Here is a 21,001-nt window from a genome sequence, read left to right as displayed (position 1 = left end):
AGTTTTCTGCTTGCTGCCCTTCGAAGTGCAGTCCTATTATCTATTTATGGTTAGACACTAAATAAAAGTCACCTTATCTCTGCCAGCGTAGTCTGCAATGGTGGACATTGTTATCACAAAAAGCAGCCGAGCTCAAAATCAACTTGTCTGAATTTGGGGAAAATAGGGTGGGGGTGAAAATTATTTACGGGATGATAACTCCCAGACAAATATACCCTGATTCAGTCTTGTGCTGCTATAAAAAGAGCAAGTCATCAATTATATTAAGTGCTTTTTGATTGGTCACTTTTTAGTCACCTTCCAAAATTACAGTTACTTGGGAAATGATATAATATAAATGCTTACAATAAGTGACATGATTGCGCATGAGAAGACCTGTTGAGTAACTTCCTGGATTTAGTCATTTTCTTTAATCGGAATTTACTCCGCCTATTCTGCTTATTCAATCAATAACCGGGCCACCTTACGGTAAGTAAGTCCTTTTTCACCAAAATGCCAAATTTGTTTCTCAAAAATTTGTCGAATTCAACCAGCTTTTCTCTGCCAGAAAACTTGCTTATTTAGTTAAATACATATATCTGTAACATCTGTAAGAAGGACTCAGTGCTGGCAAAATTTGAGATGAAAGCATTATTTTTTTAATTAATATTGCTACAGGGTCAAGAAATTTGTTCCAAGTTTTCAGGATAAGTTGTAAGCAAGGAGGATCTGTTATGTGCGGTTGCACATCATGTTCCCAAACCTTTACAATATTTTCATCTTCTAATGTTAAAGACACACAAAGAGCTTGTTTTTTAGAATGAAACATTACGAAAAAAGATGAGATGCAGCAACAGTTATAAGAAAACTCGTCCAGATGTCCTTCTTAACGTTATTGTTTCCCGACTCCAAAAAGTGAACAATTTGGCGATGCAATCTGAAATTTCCGTGAAATAGGTTTCTTAAATCATACTAAGTAGTTCATTTGCCTTCATTTGTCTTATGTCGACCAAAAAAAACAAAAACTTTGTCCTTGAGAAAATTCTTGCACTTAAAAAGCTATTCTAGGAAGGGCCAAATTTTGTCAATAGCAGGAGTTAAAAAAGAATCTTTTCCGTTTGTGTCCCGTATCTTTACATAGTAAATCATTATGTAATACTATTGCACGTGCATGCGGGTGCAAATAGTAAGCACCCGATAATACTAGGAGAGGGGGCAAAGATGTTCCCAACAAATTGTAATCAATTTTTTTTCAGAAAAACTTTTTACAATTTAAAAAGATAACAAAAATGAGTGGTAACGTAATTCAATTATCCAGTTATCGGATTCTAAAAATAACTAATAATTTTTTTGGATAGCTACTGTTTCCCAAAATTTTTTTTGGAAGTGAATTAGATGATGATGGTTGACTAAACAATATAATACTTATTCAAAAATGCTTTTAATTTTTTGAGCGATAATTTGTTCTCTCTGCTGGCACCTGAAATCGATCTTTCAGACATATTAAGCTAGTATATATACAAGCAATTGCCCGATTGAATATTCATACCCTGCTGAAAAAAATGCTTTTGAACGAATAGAAGCAATTTTCTTAAAATTTTTTGTGACACTAATGTTTCCTTGCAGATATTCGTTCGCAGAAAAATGTTGAGCAAAATGGTCTAACGACCATCATATTCCTGTTTACTCTGTAGACAATTTCTTTGATACAATAATTTCAACCTATTGTTTTGCAAATTGGATGTCTTTCAAGCAGAGACGTAATGCTGGAAGCTATAATATAAAAAATGCCCTTTATCGACTCCTCCGAAAAACTGAAAAAACTAATCTATTTTTATAACAATCATCACAGAAACTTTAAAAATGGCCGTCGCATAAATTTTTAAAATATTCCAACGCAGAGTTTATGTGCGAATAAAATAGTCGGAAAAAAAATCAAAATTCTCATTCCAAAGACAATTTCAATTATTTTTTCCGCTTGATTTTTATTCGAACTCAACGCCAGCCGCCATTATGCCACCTAATGAAAAAAAAAATTTGCATGATAGTTTTTTGAATTGTTCAAGACTGTTTTGCAGTTGCAATTATTATTGAAATTGGAAACTATATATATATATATATATATATATATATATATATATATATATATATATATATATATATATATATAAAAGTTTCCAAGAATATAAACTACATTTCTCTGTATAAGACATTTTCAATTTCAATTGGAATAACTGAGTAGGTACAAAAGAAACAGGTTGCGGAATTTTTTGCGAGTTTGGACTATAATTTTTGAAATGAAATGTCATACCTCTCTACCACTGCACCCAAAGCACGCAAAGACAGATAATAGAAATTTCACTTGACATCGTTTTTTAAACTGTCACATCGTTTTATAAGCTCTCAGACAAATAATGATCAATAATTGGATTTTAAACAGAGAAGAAACAGTTGTAACATTTTATCTTTGTTATACCAATAGCATTTTTGTTCTTTGAATTAAAAGTCACATACTTCTCTTTGCGGAAACATGAAAAAACCAGTGCTTCGTTGATTTGATATCGCTTTTGATTTTTGGGCAAAACATACTGGAACTGTCTTTTCTAAACTAAAACCAAATATATCTTTGAAATTGAAGCAGATTATTCGGTAAAAATCATTTGAGTTGACTTTTTTCAGTTTAGCTGAAAGATTTCAACAAAAGATATTCCACAAGAAGTTGAGTTTCCTCAATTACACATTCAAAAGCAAACGTTAATTACTTTCTCGTTGGAATGTCAGCACTTTGTTCGAAGAATAAATTTCACAGGAAAAAATATGAGACAACATTTTACTTAAAAAGTTATTTTTATTTTTCGCTTGTTTTAGCCTGCGCTACACTAATCTCTTGCTGATTTTAAATTGTCTGAAGAAATAATCTCGTTGACACAAAAATTTTGACCCAAAAATCCCGAAAGTATCAGTTCTTAATTTTCCATGTTAATAGAAATCACAGACTCCTAGCCTGTGAAATTGGTGTATAACTATCTCAAAAAACTCTTTCACGCATGCATAGTGTAATTGCAGCAATATTGCAAGAACAGATGGGATTAAACAAATGATTTCAGTCTGAATAAATTTGGAATAAAGTTTCTGCTAATCCCACAGTCACTATTGAAGTTTACATTTGCCTCAGACTTTAATAAAACCAGTCGAAAATAAGATAAAGTTTTCTTTGAATTGACATTCGCAGCATCTTTGTTGTTGTTTTTTCATAGCATAGTATGGCTGATTAAAAGGTCGACCAGCCATATTTTCAGTGATATGCAATTTGCGCAAAAGGACCATGAATATTTAATCAAAAAGCAATCAGTTAAAATCAGTTCTACGGGGGGGGGGGGGGGGGGGTTGAATTAAGAGTTCTATACGAGACAAGAGCTTTAAACAGATGGAGATTGGTCTAGGATGTGTTCAAAGGTGATGTTTTGAAACGAGAGAAATTTCGTATTATTCAAATTAGAGCTTGTTTAACAGTTCGTAAACGAACAGTTAGCTTTTGAAACAGTTAAGTCTCAAACAGAAAACTGTTGGGAAAAACAAATGGCGAGACAGCTCAAAAATATTTTATTGGCGTAGACATATAATGCGCAAATGTGATAAATAAAAGAAATAAGAAGTTTGTAGAATATGGGCCGGCGTACTTTACCGTTAATGTTTGACTAACCAAATTTCAAAGCATATCATGAGGTATATTTTAAGTTTTTGTTTTCATACACTTAGCGTTATATATTATTCGCACTCAGTTTTGTGGTTGTAATTTTTTATACTAAGTTTAAAGTACAAGGAAATAACAAAGCAGAAAAAGTCCTGAGATTCAATCTGAAGCATCAAATAGAAACGCTTATACTCCTTGACCCGACCGGAAGACCAACTAAAAATTCTCTGCCATGCTGATTGAGAAAACATTTTCGCATTTCAAGAGGAAATGAGACTAAATGGTTCTAGATTATAGATAAAATTGATATTGAAATATTGAAGAACAATGATCTCAAAAATTAAAATAAGAGGTCAGACCAAAGCAGAAAACTAAGCATCTAAAAAAAGCAAGCAAAGCAAACTGTCAGAAGGTATCAAAAGAAGCTATCAATTTTACAATACGCGCAGAGAACAGAGGAAAGGACACGAAGAGACAGTCCAAGAAGTCAGACAGTGGCCGAGAGTCAGGCTTAAAGTCGGAACGAAAGTCGGATTGAACTCCTAGTGTGTGTGTGTGTGTGAAAGTTGTATTGAGCACTCGGCCTCTGGAGGATAAGCTTACTTACCTCATTTGAGATACTCTGTGTGCAAAGAAGGAGCTTTAGCAGCCAGCTGTGGCACCTCGATTGCATTGAAAAAGCTTGTGTAGCCGGCTGAAAGACTTTGTTTATGCAGATGGAGCCTGTGTAGCCGGCTGAGGTCCTGTGTTTGTTGAGATGTAGCTGGTGTAGCTCGCTGTGGGACTTTGTTTCTGCAGATCGTACCTGTATAGGTGACCAGGTATACTTTGTTTGTGAAGAATGAATATTTGTAGCTGGCTGAAAGTCTTTGCTATTGGAGAATATGCTTGTGTTGCCGGCTGAGGTACATTGTTTTGAGCTGGAGGCTTGAGTATCTGTGCTGAAGGACTGTGTAGGTGGGAAGCAAGCTTGTCGAAATGCGTGTAGGCAGGCCTGTGTGTTTTAGTGGTAACTTGTGGAGGTCTTTTGGAAATTTGCTTGTGTTTTGGCGTCAACAAATTGAAAACTCCAATTTTTTCAAGAGCAAGGAATGCTAAGACATAGCGCCAACGTAATTTAAATTTTGTCTGAATTCAGTTACAATTAAATAGACTTTTTCAAGTTTTAATTTTCAAATGTTTTTCATGTCTGTTGAAAAACTGGGAAAGATTAACAAAGAACTGAACGGTTTGGCAAACAGACTTTTAAAGAAATACTTGGAAAAAAACAGTGCACTTATAAAAATATTTAGCTGAATTTTGATTTTTTCGACTCTTTAATGAGTATTCACTAAATGATGCCTGTCTTTGCGCTAAAATTTTGAATAACATAATAAATGTAACTAGTTACTGATAATGATGACATTTGCAGCATCTTTGTTGTTTTTCATAGGAAAAAACGCTGATCAAACGCTCGACCAGTCATATTTTCAGTGATATGCAAATTGAGGACACGAACCATGATTATTTAATCAAAAAGCGATCAGTTAAAATCAGTTCTACGGGGGATTGAATTAAGAGTTCTATAGGAGACAAGAGCTTTAAACGGATCTAATAAATTTGGCTAATACTCTAATCTGACGCCTCATATTTGAAGCCTTTAATTCTGACAAGATGGTGGGCCTGATCGGATACACAAAGTGAGGAAGCATTGTAAATAAACAAGTTATTAATAACTAACAGAAGATTTTCTAATAGAAATTAATTGGAAACGTATTGACACGCAGCAGACTTTTTTGTTTCACGCCTACAATTTTATTAGAGGAAGATAGATTCCATTTACGAGGATTCTTACAAAATTAACTGTTTCTTACAATAAAATGCTCGAAAAGATCTATTGAGTTTCTTTTTTTACCATACAGCTGTTTTTAATTTTTTTCATAACAGTAATTAACGTTAGAGTACACCAGCTCAAATTTTTCGAGTTTTTGATATCTTTTATTTATATAGCTTTCTGGGTTTATTCCGTCTGTCTACAGAAAGCTGATATTCGAGCTGTCTAACAACTGTTTTTTAAAAAGCTTTCTCTTCGCCCGTTGATTACATTTTGAAAAAGTTGTTATGTTGAAAGTTGACCGTTTGTTTCTTTTTCTGAAAGTTTTCTGGCATTGATAACAATATGTCTAGGATATGGTCAAAGGGGATGTTTTTGAAACGTCAGAAATTTCCTGCTGTTTTAATTAGAGCCTGTTCAGCAGTTCGTATATGAACAGTTAGCTTTTTAAATAGTCATCTCCCAAACAAAAAGTTGTTGGAAAAACAACAAATAGTCAGACAGCTAAAATATCCTATTTGACTTATAAAGCGCAAATTTGATATAAATAAAAGAAATCAATGCAGCAAATGGGCCAGCGGTCTTTACCGTTAATATTTGTCTATCAAAATTTGAAAGCATATCATGAGGTTTTTTTAAATTTTTTGTTTTCAAACAATTTTTATATGATATTTTTTGTCCTCAGTTTTTTTATTGTAAAATTTCTGTACTTATTTTAAAGTACAATAAAAGAACAAAACAGGAAAGTCCTGAAATTCAATCGGAAGCATCAAATAGAAATGGTAATAACCCTTGAACTGACCAGCAGACCAACTAGAAATTCTCAGCCATGATGATTGAAGAAACATTTTTACAGTTTAGCAGAAAAATGAGACTAATTGCTTCTAAATTGTAGATAAAGCTGATGTTAATGTATTGAAAAACAATGATTTCCATAAAAAAGAAAGATATCAAAGCAAAACCAGAAAATTAAGCGTCTAAGTGACAAAACAAGCAAAGCAAACTGTCAGAAGGTACCAGAAGTGAAAAAAAAATTATCGGTTTTACAATATCGAATGTTTAGATAAAATGATACATTCACTTGAATCCATTCATGTGCTGATTTACACCTTTGTTGACAAAATGGTGCTGATTGTTCTCGCTTTTTAAACTGATATCTTACACAACAATTCAGTTTTGGCATCTGAATTAATAACATTAGTTTTCGCTCTTGATCAATTATTAAGATAAATTGTTAGTAACTATCGTAACTCACCGATATTCTTAGAAGTTGGAAATCAAAAATTATTGTATTGAATTCAAATAATTGGTATTTTTTATGTATGAAAACGAGGTAAAAGTTTAGCGCCTATTGCCACTATTTTCAAATATCAATTCTAATTTAAATATGGTATTCACTATCTGATGCCTGTCTTTGCCCTAATAGTGGTTTTAATAACCTAATAAAAGGTGGTACTAGTCACTGACAATTATGGGTTTGGTAAAAAAGTGAAAGTCCTAAATTTTACTGCTTGAAGTTAGTTTTTAAACAATTAAGTTCAGTATAAAACGAAAAAAAAGGTTTAAAAAGACTTGCAACAAAATATCAACAATAAAATTTTCTTTTATCATCCACGCATCAATTGATACAATAGGAATAAAAAATTCTGAAAAACGAACATTAAACAACTTTTTTCTACAACTATTTTTCAAAATACCGATGGGAGCTAAAGACTGTTTCAAATTTTGCGTCTTCACTAAATGTTTGCTAGTATTCAAACAGCTTGAATGATTTCCTTCCTTTAACTTGATTTCTTATATCAAATTTTTTTGGATAAACATAGTTTACTTTTAATCATTACCTAATTTGGCTCTTCTGTTGATAAAACAATTTCATGCTCTGCTGATCTTAATTTTGTTTCAGTCTAATGGCAGAAAAAGATCATGGACATTTTTCGTTTCTGAAAGTTTATACTATTTTTTGTTGTAACAACTTGTTGTCAAATTTTAATTCCAATTGTTGCATCGCAAACAAATTACTCTAGTATGAGATAAATTGTTGCTATTATTAACAATAGATACAAATCTCAAATTTTAAAAATTTTTATCCGCAACATTTTATTTGAATTTAAAAATGGTTTCTAAAGTTATGTTGTTTTTACAACTTTTGTAAAGTCCACTTTATTAATTTATTAGAATCTGAAATGTTTGCAGCGGCCTAAGCTCCCTGGTTTAGCTTCATGGTTACTTGTTGCCACAATAAATATTTGTGATATCACTCCTTGCTATAGCCCTCGGGATTCTGTATGTTTGGTATTTAATCGTTAGAGATGTTCGGTTTTTGACGCAAGAAATTGTGGGTTTTTTTTGCATTGGAATATTTGTTTGTTTTTCAGTATATAATGTAATCAAACGTTATGACACTGTTTTTTTTGCTGGAATTTCAAGCATTTTTCTTAGAAAAAAAACTGAAAGAATGTGAAAACTCATTGAAAATTCTTCTGTAGCTCATTCGCAAAAATAAATGATTGAGTATAAATTTCTTGGTTAATTATGAATTCAAAAATGTAACATACTTGTTGATCATTGATGAGCATTCTGTTTATTATTTCGCATTAACTAGGTTTTGTCATACTTTATTGTAGTTTGCGATCAAAGTTTTTGACAGTTGGTTGGTTTTCACAACGCCCAGTGCCGATCGTTTTCATTGTTCGGTCCGCTGCCCTAATCTGCTTTGCAGACTTGAATTTTAAAAAATCCTAGTGTTTTTCTCGATAACGAGTCTCACTTAAGTTTAAAAATGACGATACCGAATCTCTCTTACGATTAAAAACGGTGATACCGAATCTTTGTTATGTTAATTACGGAATAAAAACGACGATACCGATGAAAAAAATCATAGGAATTTTTGTCGTTTATGGCTAGAAAAAACGACGATACCGACAACTTCTTATGTTTGAAAACCGAAAATTTATCAACTAGCCCTTCTCTCACATAAAATTATAGCTCCTTCCTTTTATGGTATATTTATATCAAGAAGGGGGCTAAACGTTATATGAAGCTAGGTTTCTTATGTTAATATGAATGATGAATAGTAGTTGTGGCATTTAAGGGGAATGGGGGAATGGGAGAAAGGGGGATGGGGGCGAGGAGCTTAAAGTGTTTTAATTTTGGCCTGCATAGACATCAACTTAAGTTCTGAAAAACGCTTTCCAAATTTTCATGAAATTATGGCGTCTTCAGTCCTCCATTTCAACATTTTTTCAAAGAAAAAAAGGCGTTGTCGTTCTGGCTACATTAGCTTTTCCAGCTTTTGTTTTTATCGCGTACACCTATTTTCCGGTCTGGTACCTTGTATACTGATGGTATGATCAAACACTTTATGCCATATGGTTAAACTTTGCAAGCTTTTTGTTGAACTTTGGAGACCATTTGGCTTCTCCATGTGTTCACCTTTTGATTGTTTTCAATTCGAAAAGAATGCTTCACAAATAAGAGCTTGGTTTGAAATTTTAATATCAGCTAAACGAGCCTTGATTGAAATAAATAAAAGCACCTGTAATATTGAAATAAATTTAATATAAATTTTAATGTCCCTTTGTAAAACTGTTCATCCCTTGTTCATGATTTTTTCATGTTGACAATTCCGTTTATAATTTATCCCTCCTAGCAAAACGTGCATTCGAATTACTGCAATAACTGCTAATTAAACCTGCCTGGCCAGTAAAATTCATTTTATTTTTAAATATTCAAATTTAGAGAAATCTTAGATCTGTTTCTTCTCCTCCCCATTACGATGTATGAACAAACTGATGCCTGTTTTTGGTCTGATAATGGTTTGCATTGCCTAACAAGAGGTGGGACTGGTCTTTGAAATGTATAGGTGTGGTAATTTATCACAATAAATCTGTCAGAAGATCTGTAAAGGGGGAGGATGGGAATAGAAAACAAGAAACAGTTCCAAACTCTGTTAGTTAAAGTTATTTTTTAATGCAGATAATTTTATTATAAAACCATCAATAGGGTTCGCTTGATTCTGCACTGCTGGCACGGATAGCTCCAACACCCGCATTGACAATTATTGTGAGGACAAAACTCATGTTCAACAGTTATTCTCTAATTTGCGACGAAAACAGAACCTGAGCCAGGAGTTTTTTTAAAAAAAGACATTTGCCTCAAAAAACATCAAAGAGTACAATCACAGACAAAGAAAACTTTAAATATATTTGAAAGAGAGTCGTTAAGAACTCATAAATCTAAGGGAATCATTTTTATAGATGCGAAGCTCCGCAATGAGCATTGCTATTTTGCATTACTCTGTTACTCTCATTTGTTGGTCAAAGTGGTAGAAGAGGATGTATAAAAGTGATTTTGTAAATCTACAGAACAAATGACAAAAACAAGAAGAAAAGGACATTTTTTTATGCATTGTTCTTAGAGAGAGCAAGAGCAGAAAAACATTTAAAAATGCAGGTCAACGATTTTCGGATTGTATATAAATGTTAGCCAAGTTCTCTGAGTGGTTGACTGCGCTCCCCTTCATGTTTTTTATTCGAGTCAATTCCGTAACTTTTTAGCTTTGCTTTTGGTTTAGCTGACCGAAATATTTTTTTATCTTTTTTGTATGACATAAAACCCCACCGGAACCGCTTTGTTGATACTTTTCTGCCAAGGATTTAGTTAATTTATATGGCTATTATAAAAAAATTTCAAACGTGAATCCTCTTCTTACAATAGGCAGCTAGTTGTAAGCTGAATTACATCACTTTTTTCAATCATATTTAAAAATAATAATATTGTTTCTGCGAAATCGCAGTGGAGCAGCCTTAGGCTGTTTAGTCTGCATTAAAAGTAATCCCTTTTTAATTTTTGTTTTTCTATTAAAAACCATATCTCATTCTGTTAATTTTATGAGAATGAATGCTCCTCTTTTGGTGACTCTGGCCACTTGTTTGGATCTGAAACTTACACGTGGTATCATCACTGCAGTCAGGAGCTATCGACTTACTTTATTGAACTATCTTATTCTCTGTAATAAAACCTCTAATACACAGCATGAAGTAAACAAAGAAATAAATTCAAATGCTATCTAGGTTAATGAAGCATCTCTAAAAATGGAAGATTTTAACTGAGGAACTATTGCTAAAAGAAATAAGCTAGTTGCATTTTTAAACAAATTCCTTAGTTCACAGAATTTAAAAAATTGCACCGGCCAATCAGACTTCTGAAATTCATATATGCTTCTCTCTATATTTCAGCTTTATAGGAGTTGCTTTAAGATTGTAACAGAGCCTATTGCCCGTCTGCTGGCGTCTTATCTGCAGAAAATTCCTATGATCTGTAAGTTGCCCCTAAGAAAACTTAAAGCATCCTATTAGGCAATAAATTACCAACTGGTAAGTCGTTTTGTTTTAAAAACCGTAACCGTTTTCCGCAAGCATTTGAACTAACAAATAGTAGTATCGAAAACTTTACAAAAGTAAAACCACCTCGTATTTAGTGTATATACTCAGCATGATCGCTGTTTTCCGCACACATGTATTAAGATCAGGAAAATAAGCGAGTGCGAAAAACGCTGACGCGCTCATACGATCATGATGATATATACGTCGGTAGTTTTCGCATTCTAAGGGTGCGTAAAATAGTGACAGCTGATTGACTCTAATCCTTTGATCTCGTTGCCGACTCTAATCTAGAACATTTTTTATTCTTAAACATTTTTTTTCTTAAACATTTTTTGTCTTCTTGATCACGCCTTTTCCGTTCACTAACTGTATATATTTTCCGTTCACTAACTGCATATATTTTACGTTCACTAACTGAAATGAACTTGAGCTGAAACTTAAAAATTTTGCAAAACACTCATCAACTAATTCTAAAAAGTTGAAATACCTGTTTAAACCTTGTGTTTCCATGAAAAGCAAAATTTTAGCAAGCAGATATAATCAGTGACCCTTCAAGTCAAAACAGTGACAAGAAACAGTTTTGAAAAAGTACAGAATTTTTGCCACTAACATCTTTAAAAATGGCTGCTACTTTTTCATACTCATGGATTAGCCCATTAAACAGAGATAAAAAAGGCAACATAAGATTAACTTCAGAATGTACACAAAGAAAAATCAAGTGGATCAATATTTCAAAGGTTTTCAAACAATGTGGCAAAATTACTAATTTATTTCGAAAGTTGTATTAGCGCCCTCATGAACAGAGCTCATAATCGTAGAAACATGAAAAAATTGGTTGTTCTGGCAAACAGAGGGATTCCATGGCCCTTCATTTTCATAAAAGGGCCCTTCATTCTCACAAATATTGTTGATAGGAAAGAAAGGGAAATTGCATGAAATTTTTGTTTCTCAAACGTTCAGAACTGGCAATTTAGTTGACAAAAAGACTTTTGCTCCGATATTTTGGCAATGTAGTCCTGGTTAACTTTTTTCGGCTATTAAAGTCACTACTTAGAGAAAATCATTCTCGATTAAAATATTTAACATAATCGGTTAAGACGGTCCTATATATCAAGAATTCGGATGAAAAAAACTGTTAAAAATGTCGACAGCAGCTACCGAGTTTTTAAATCTTCCGATTACACTAAACGCTGTAAAGTGGTCACATTTGCCTTATGAACTGTTTCGTGGAATCAGAGTTCTTACATAACAATTTTCGCATAAACATGATTTGCTTTTGATATGTGTCTAATTCGAATCCTCTGTTGCTCAAAACAAGCATCTCGATTCATTTCCAGTTGATTAGCGTTCTTTTGTTTGCGAAAATCTATACTTTTTCTGAATCTTTTAATTTCATTTTCAATTTAATTCCAGATTTATACTTTAAAAATTTTTATTTTCGGGTTATCATTTTTCGAGTGGCTTTGCTTAATCTGTAAATATTGTTGAATTCTAATTTCAAAAATAGCATTGCAAACAAATTACTTTGGCGAAAATTTTTTTTTACTGATTTCATTAAATATAGATGAATTCTCTAACTGCTTACAGAGTCTTCGTAAACTTATGAGGACTATATGCACTCCCGCTTCCTAAGAAGGTGCTCTGAAAGCGAAATTTTGTAGCTTTTCGCTAATTTAAAATGATATTTATCAAAAACTGCATCAATTAGTTTATGTTAATTTGAGGTGGTGGTCAATTAACGATTCCTGATGTTTTTTTGTGTGTGTGAATTCGTTATTAGCGCTTGTTCCGTTATGTATTCTGCTCACATTTTTTCAACTTTTTGATGTCAATGAGAAACGAAACTGTTCTAGTGAATTTATTCATGCTGCACTATCAAAAAATGCGCAAAAAGTAGGTATTTTTAACGCTCTATTTAAATTCATTTACAAGGCTTTTTAGACTAAAACGAAAAATTCGAGTTCCAGTAAACTTCCCATACTTGAGGATTTTTTTACGTGGGATTTGTTTTACTTCAGTTAATTTCGTCTTTTTTCCTCGTTTATTTTTTTTCTGGATAGCGTTTTTATTTGAAACACGAATTTCAATGATGCGTAGATGCTGTCTTTTGCTATCAACGAGCGATATTTTTGTGTTTTTTTTTCAATTTTACACCGTGTGCTTGTAGTGTAACATTAACTTGTGAACTTTGGAGATTTACATGTAATTTTTGTCATGTCTTATGTTTCATAAACGATAAGCCCTAATAAATTTGTATCAAGCATTAATAGTGAACAATATTATTTCTTTGTCTCCATGTCTTTGAAACTCATGCAGCGTTTCTCACATTATTAACCGGCCTATCGATTTTCTCAGAGTTGAAAAGTATCCCTTCGAAAAATAATAGTTTGCTAGCCATTTTATGTGTTTGTTATTTCAAACTAATTGTTTTTGTAAATGTTTTTTTTTTAATTTTTCCACCATTTTGTTGTTCTCTTGATGAAAATTTTCCTAGTCTCAATAATGGCAGATCCAACAAACTTTCCATTAAAGTTCAATTGAATTTTTTTGAGTTTGTGAAGACCTTTTGTTGATTTTGAACTTCAAAAACCTTTTTGTCGCACAAAAAACAAACTTACGAAAAATTAGCACGCAACAGCAAAGCTGACAAAATACCTTTACTTATTTTAATGTACTTATATTGCAGTATAAGTTAGGACTCAGACAATGTTTTTCAAAGAGATTCATTAATTTTTTTTCCTTTCTTTTTTTGGTCATCACTGGCCACAATACTGCTTTTATCGCTTTGTGGATACTGGAAAAGACTTTGGCTGGTCTCTAATACCAAATGCAAATTTCGTTGTCAAAATTTTTATTTTTTAAACAGTTTTTTTAGCTTTTCGTACTATTTATTCTTGTTTTTGTCTTCCAAAATTGTTGTTTTTGTTGACAAGTCCAAATGGTTCTCTGATGAGGTAAAACTAAACTTTTTCTTACTTCCAGTTAATAGCTTTTGTTTTTCTGATTTTATCACAATGTAGTAAATTTTTTTTAATTTCTGGGTTTCAACCGCTTTTGTAATTCTTGACTTTGTTTCTTCACATAACCTCGTCAACTATTTGTTTTAATGGCTTCCTTGTTAGACATAATTGAAAAGAATTAGTCATTTTCTTCCATATCCAGTTCTGTTGACAACTTTGGCACTACCTGTTTTTATATGAGTTCAATGATTATTTGAGTTGTGCTATTTTCGTTTTCCTGGCAAATAGTCTCAATAACAATTAACGACATCCCCGCATGGCCCTCTATGAAAGCGAATATCAAGTTTCCTTGTCTTTTATTTCATATTTAGCGAAGTAAACAAATTTGATACCACTTGTTCTTTTTTTTGTTTTTCACACTTGTGTTTTTTTTTCATTTTGCTCTCTTTTTACACTTAATAATACCTATAATACCATGTCTCATCAGCCAATAAGGCCATAATCATTTTTTTGTGATGTTTGTGCTTTTTGTAATTTTGGTATGTGCTTTTTTTTACTATACTTCTAATCAAAACCAATTAGCTTGATAGATAGGCTTTTTGTCGTCAAATTGTTTGCATTGTATTTTAGTACTGCTATTATTACAATTCAAAGGATTTGAATTGTATTGGTGCTCTGTGTTTTTTTTAAGATGTGTTCACACATTTTTCAATGACTTTGATCTTTCAAAACGGGATAAACAGGTAAAGACCAGCGGGCATTAAGTTTCATTAGAGGTCCAAAGTGGGCTTTAGTAGTCCTCCAAGTGTTGATAGTGGTGCAGCTGCTGGGATGGCCTTAATTTAAGGTTAAAATGTCATTTTTAGGAGTTTATGGGCTCAAAATGGTGCAATTTTTCATGTTTTTCGTGACTTTTTTTGAATTTTTTTCTTTGATTAGTCTTAGATTGAAGTTTTCAAAAGTTGGTGAAAGCTTTTTGCGAGACAAAAATGCTTGTTATGACCATTTATGAGCCATATGTTTTGGTACTACAAACACAAACACGCAAAATGATCCTAATTTTCGCAATTTTTTTCAGGTTTTTTGAAAATTTTGTCATATATTAAGTTTTTTAGCCCTAGGTGTCACGAAACCTCATCTAAGGTTTGATAAGGGGTTTGATGATAGATTACAGCTTAGTTTTTAGTGGTAATGGAATGTTTTTCAACTTTCTGCCATCATGAATTTTAGCATTTTTTGACAAAACTTGCAATTTTTTTCATATTTTTTGACATTTATTGTCATTATTCAAGTTGTTTGAGTCCCAGGGGCAAGAAAACCTCATCAGTAGTTGGATAATAAGTTACTGAAAAATTTTTAGTTGTCATGGAATAGGTTTCAACTTTTGAATATCACAAAATTTATCGATTTTTTTAAAAAATTTTCTCATTTTTTTCAGGTTTTCTGAGGTTTGTTAATAAGGCACTGCATTGTTTCTAGTACTAATGGAATGGTTTTTAACATTTTAATGTCTTGAAATTTAGCATTTTATTGATAAAATCTGCATTTTTTTTAAGGTTTCCTAAAGTTTTTGGCAGTTTTTGATATTCGTCTATTCTCAAGTGCCAGAAAACATATTCCACCTTCTAATGAAAAGTTACTGCATGGTTTTTAGTTTTAATGGATTTGTTTTCAACAATTTAACCTTTCGACTTTTAGAAGTTTTTTTAAAAAAAATTTGCAATTTTAAAATTTTTTCAAAATATTTGTATTTTATTTAATTTTTCTTGCCTCAGTAGCCAGGTAATTAATCCTGTGTTTGATAGTATGTTAATAAATAGTTGCTAAGGGCAATTGAATGGCTTTCATCCTTTTAATAGAACGAATTTCTATTTTTTGAAGTTTGAAATTTTAAAAATTATTGTCTATCGATCTATGAGCCAATGAGTTTTTAATGTTTGGAATTGGGTTACTGGATAGCCTCTAGAGACACAGAAATGATTCTGAAGATATTTTTATCACGATTTTCGGCAACATTTCCTTATAATTTGCAATTGATTTCTTTTTTTAATTTTTTGGTCATTTTCGAGTTAATCGATCTTCAAGGGCCAATGAATATTTTTCAGGTCTTGCTGATACAATACTGGACCGATTTCAGAATTAAAAATTGGTTTTTAACATGTTTTTGGAATAGTTATTTTTAAACGGAAAAATTTTGCCTTAGGTTTAAAAGCTTCGAGAGTTTTAGCAATGAGTATATTTTTGTTTAGGTTTGATTCTTTTAGTTTCTCAATTTTATGAGATGATTTTGTTTGTGTTCTGGCTGAAATTGTTCAATTGATCTGCTGGTCAGGTCGAGTACGTCTGAGCTCTTCATTCAAATCTTTGAATTGTATTTCAGGACTTGTCCTGCTATGTTTTTTTATTTCGTCGTCTTCCTCGATTTTCGTTATGAGTAAAATCACGCACCAAGAAATTAAATAATGACTTTTTTGGTGACTTCTAGCAGTCAGCAGCTCAATTTTTGGGCTGCATTTCTGTGCTTGCAAAATCAGAGGTTTCTTTGATTAAAAATGGTTTTTAATGCGAAAATTCAAACCAGACGTTCACTTCAATTTTTTTTTCATTCTAGCTAAATGAAGAAAAAATAATTTAACTTTGTCAGTCTTTAAATCAGTGATATACATGCCTGTGACTCCGTTATTATGCATGAAAATTTAACTTACAAATCAAGAACTACTCTTCAATAATTTGAAAGTTTCCTACATCTGCTTTATTTGGTACACCATTAAGTCAAAATTTAGGTTGAGCTAGAACGGAACCGTATGCGCAAAGGCATAAAAGCCAGCCTCCTTGTTTTACTTCGGTTTCAAAAACAGGGAAATTCGTTTAATGGGAAACAACTGAAATTCCATCCATCCTTGGCAAAGGTTAGTTTTTTTTTTCAATTACTCTGGTATTGAAATTACCCTTCGGTCTATTTAATCTGAACTCTTTTATGAAGAATCTTATTTGTATTCTGGGCTCTCTCTCTCTTTGAACGAGATTAAATCTTTTATTGACGTGACCGGGTTTTAAATCAGCGGGTAGTAGAACGGGTTATCAATCGGGGTGGGATTTCTTTTAGTTGTCACATAACTGTCAATAATCAAAATTCACTCCGGAGCGACGGGGTATTATGACCCAATTTGGTAATATCATCTGTGTATCTGTATAATTTAGCAATCTCACCCCTCCCCCACCCCGCTGGTGATCAAATTAGGATGGAATTAGAAGACGCCCCATCTTTGTAAGTTGATTTCCGTGCCCAAAAGATTTAGTTGGTCCCAAATTTGAAGGCTATACGCTACATGGTCAGTTTTTACTTTTTTACTGTAATATAGCTGTGATTTTAATCATTCATATTTAATCTAAGTGACTTCGCAAATTATGGTACAATTAAGTAGGTCACGCGTGACTGATTCTCATCTCTCTGTCAATTAATTCTTCTACAAAGAGATAACTGTTACCACTTACTAGAGGTGAGTCTCTCAGCGGGGTAATGTTTTCAGTGAAATCAACAACCATTAACAATTTTTGATCCTGCAAATTTTCAATTCTCTGCAGGTAGTCCAAAGAGATCAAAATAGTCAATGGACAATATTGTGCTTCTTTTGTGAAGAAAAGGAAAATCGTACTCATAAAATTTAGAGCGTTCACCTTTTTAATTGCTTTTTGTTCCGACCCACTTTAGTTCAGTTATTTTTCGCCGATCGATATATTCATTGTACAGAGTCGTGGTATCATTAGAAAGCTAGTAGAGCGTAGAATTTCAAACTAAAAACATCTTTGTGAATTTTCTTTTTTAGGAAGAGTAACGGAGGTTCAAAGTTTTCTGAACGTTAGCCTAACTTTCGTTTTTTTGTTCACATTTGTTCACCTCCGTAATTTTTGCTTAAATTTTGATCATTTTTTGGCAAAAATATGATAAAATGCGAACAAAGGTCACATTCGTTTAACGGTTATAGAAGAAAGAGATTTGACGAATTGTCTAAACCAACAGATTTCGCTAAAATTTTTTCTAAATTATTGAACTTTTAGCATTTCCCTTTTTTTAAATTAAAAATGGCATTAATTACGCTTATTTATCCAATTTTCTCCAAACTGAGCCATAGTGGAGACATAAAAAAGTTTGCACAATCTTTGTTCATTCGGCCAATAGCAATTTGTACTCTGACGCCGAAGAAAGTGTCCTGGAACTAACACTCTTCCAGTCCTTGGCTAATTTAAATCAATATTTAGAAAAAAACTCATACTTTTGATTTATTGAGATTATCGTTTGCCAACAAAACAATAACAAAACTTTACAAAATAGTTGCGTCTTTTAGCAAACGCGTAGTGATACTAAGGCCAGTTGTCATTTGATCGTTGAATTTTGCTATGAAAATGGATTTGGAATGCACTTTGGGCTTATAATTTTTAAGTTTTTTTTGCATTTTTTGTCCCAAATACAGACAACTCTTTTTTCATTTCAAACTTCAATTACAAGGAGGCTCCACTCAAGTTAAAGTAAAAATCAATTGTGTTTTCTGAGTGAAGTTCACGGTTTTTGCAGCTCCGACGTTTCGTTTTTGATATTTTTAAAATAAAATTTTGAGTTTTGTGAAAAAGTCAGGTTCATTTGTTGTCCTAAGACTAGGTCTTTTTCTTCAAACCCTTAAATAGGTAATTTGGTAGCTAAGGAGCTAAAAAAGAGACTATCTAATACTTTCAATTCAAACTTAACTGTTTTTTGATTTCATATCTCGGTAAGGATCTAATCATCATTTATTTATTGATATTTTGGTCAAATTATCTATTTCGTTAACAAACGAAGAACAGTTTGGTTTCAACACGCAGTAATAACAGGACCAGTTTTGGTCTGAGTATTCAGTTTTACAATTCAAAATAATTTCGGGTTATTGTGGAAATTTTTTGAAATTTTTCTTCTCTTCTATTTATTTATGTTATTTACAGACGAAGTGATTTAAATCCAAACGTAACCATTGACAGGTCAAATTTACGAAGTATTGAAGGCCGATGTCCATACTTGATGTTTACAACTGAAAGCACCTTTTTTTTGTTTCAACAGCTTTTTGTTTAAAATTGTTTGTGAAATTGAGTTCTACCGGTGTTCGTTGTTATTTTGTAGTCTTTTTCCTTAGTCCGATGGATGACATGTTCAACTAACGTTCTGAGCCGCATCAAAACACTACGTTTACTAGTTTTCAGTTGAAAGTTTATGGCTCTAAAGATTTGGTGTCTACAAAAGTTTCTTCTGAAAAATGTTGTTTAGATCTGCAACTTCTAGTGTTCTTTCTGTCACTTTTTTGCGTAGTCACATTAGTGGGAGAGGCCGTCTGCTTTTTGCAATTGATGTACCTGGTAATCCTAATTGTTGTTTTAATATCTAAATAATGTTATTTTGCTTTCTTTACTCTTGGATATTTTTCAATTCTTGAGGTATTCCTATGCTGTTTTGTCTAATTACCACCTTAATGGCAAGTGAATCAGCACATTAATGGCTTTAAAGGAAGGCAAGATTCATTCTACTTATTGTTTTCGGTAAATAGATTATGTTTTTTTAAATTGCGATGCCCTTTCCTGGAAAATTTGAACTGACATTTTGTTTTTAAACAGTGTTTAAAGAATTTAGTTGATAACTTATAGTTTTCATGCCTTTGAACTTAACTGCTTTAAAAAAAATGAACGGATTCTTCATTTTCTTCCGTTTTTTGTCTGCTTGTTAATTATTCCTAATAATGATCCCCAAATCTTCTCTGGTGAAATGTAAGTTTCTCTGGTTTAGTTTAATTTTTATCTGACGCTAATTTGACTTTTGAATAAAATTTTAAAGAAATTAGATAGACACTGAGTTTTGGTCCTACGTAAAGTTTTTTGTTTTTTATTTGATTTTGTTGTTTGTCTTGTCTCTTACTCTCCCTAATTGCTATTATCCTCAGCCTTCTATCTAATGAGTAATTAATGAAATTGTGTAGTGGTTTGAGTTTAAAAGGTTTTTATTGGTTATAGCAAATATTTTGAGCAATAAACGAGTTTTTCAAAGTTTTTGGATCTTCTCCTCATTTGGTAGATAATTAAGTAAAAAAGTTGGTTGAGCGGGGTTGGAACATTATGTGTTAACGCACATTACCGAGCCTCCTTGTTTTGTTCTGGTTTCATTCTTTTCTTTTTATAATTGATTGAAAACCATTACTTTAAAGTCGTTCGATTATTGCGTTTATGACCGACCGCTATGAGGAGATTTTGGTAAAAATATCATCAAAAAGATTATCATGAATCTATTGCACTGCTGATAATAATATACATTTTTAGACTGTAGCTGGGGGAATTTTTTGATTTTTATCTTAAACATGATGAAGATTTCATTTTCATAAATTGAAGTGTGTTAGCGCTGGTGCAAATGTTATTCGATTTCTCTGCTTATCAGTTTATGAAAAAATTTTATGAATGAACAAATTTTGTTTGTCAGAATTCTTTTTTTCAGCAACAGAGGACAGACATGATAAGCGGTTCCTATTATGTCAGCTGATAACTCATCTGCTTCGATTTCTGTAAGACAATGAATACCAGGGTTGGGGGATATAATTGACGTAAGAACAATCTTAAGTACCTGTTATGAAGCTGAAATAGCAAAAATCTCTATGTTTTATCGAATAGACAAGGAGGGTTAACTTTTTGAAATGCCTCAAAGTGATCGATTGCTAAAGGTCTTCTCAATAAAACAAAAATAATTGCCGCCATTCGTTGCTCTCCTTAACTGAACAAAATTTATTTTGTTACTGATTTCAGGTTTTAAGAAATTGAATAGAAATAAAACAAACCTAACAGCTATCTGTTTTCCACTCCTCACAGTTTCTGTAGTCTGAAAGTTTTATGAGCGAATCCTTTTTTTTCAGACAGTTTTGTCCGATAAATAATTTATCCCAAGAAAAATTTGATCTATTAAAAGCATTTTACACAAAATTAGATCTTTAAGAAACTTTTCCGTTTTTGTTTACTGCTCAATTATTAAAGAACATATTTCAAAAGTTCTATAACATTTACTTTCTTTTCACATCACAAATAGACAGGTTGTGAAGTCGCCAAATGATAAACCTGCAAATTCTCTATATTTCCCTGATTGAGCACAGACACAGAAGTTTGACAGCTA

General features: G+C 32.3%; 1 long non-coding RNA gene across 2 annotated transcripts in view; it reads left to right on the top strand.

The window, feature by feature from the left end:
* Positions 1-250: 250 nt before the first annotated feature.
* Positions 251-21,001, top strand: part of LOC142343951 (uncharacterized) — a 65,950-nt gene continuing 45,199 nt past the window's right edge. The window contains exon 1 of one of the 2 annotated variants that reach the window (XR_012759229.1): positions 251-468. This is a non-coding gene — a long non-coding RNA (uncharacterized LOC142343951). Of the gene's footprint in view, positions 469-17,168; positions 17,331-21,001 lie in introns of those variants that run through there. The other variant, XR_012759228.1, reaches the window with a different exon arrangement.

The sequence above is a fragment of the Convolutriloba macropyga genome, chromosome 8 (assembly GCF_964194025.1).
Source record: "Convolutriloba macropyga chromosome 8, txConMacr16.3, whole genome shotgun sequence".
NCBI classification, from domain to species: Eukaryota; Metazoa; Xenacoelomorpha; order Acoela; family Convolutidae; genus Convolutriloba; species Convolutriloba macropyga.
Note: the sequence above shows the minus strand (reverse complement) of the source record. Positions and strands in the feature narration are given on the sequence as shown.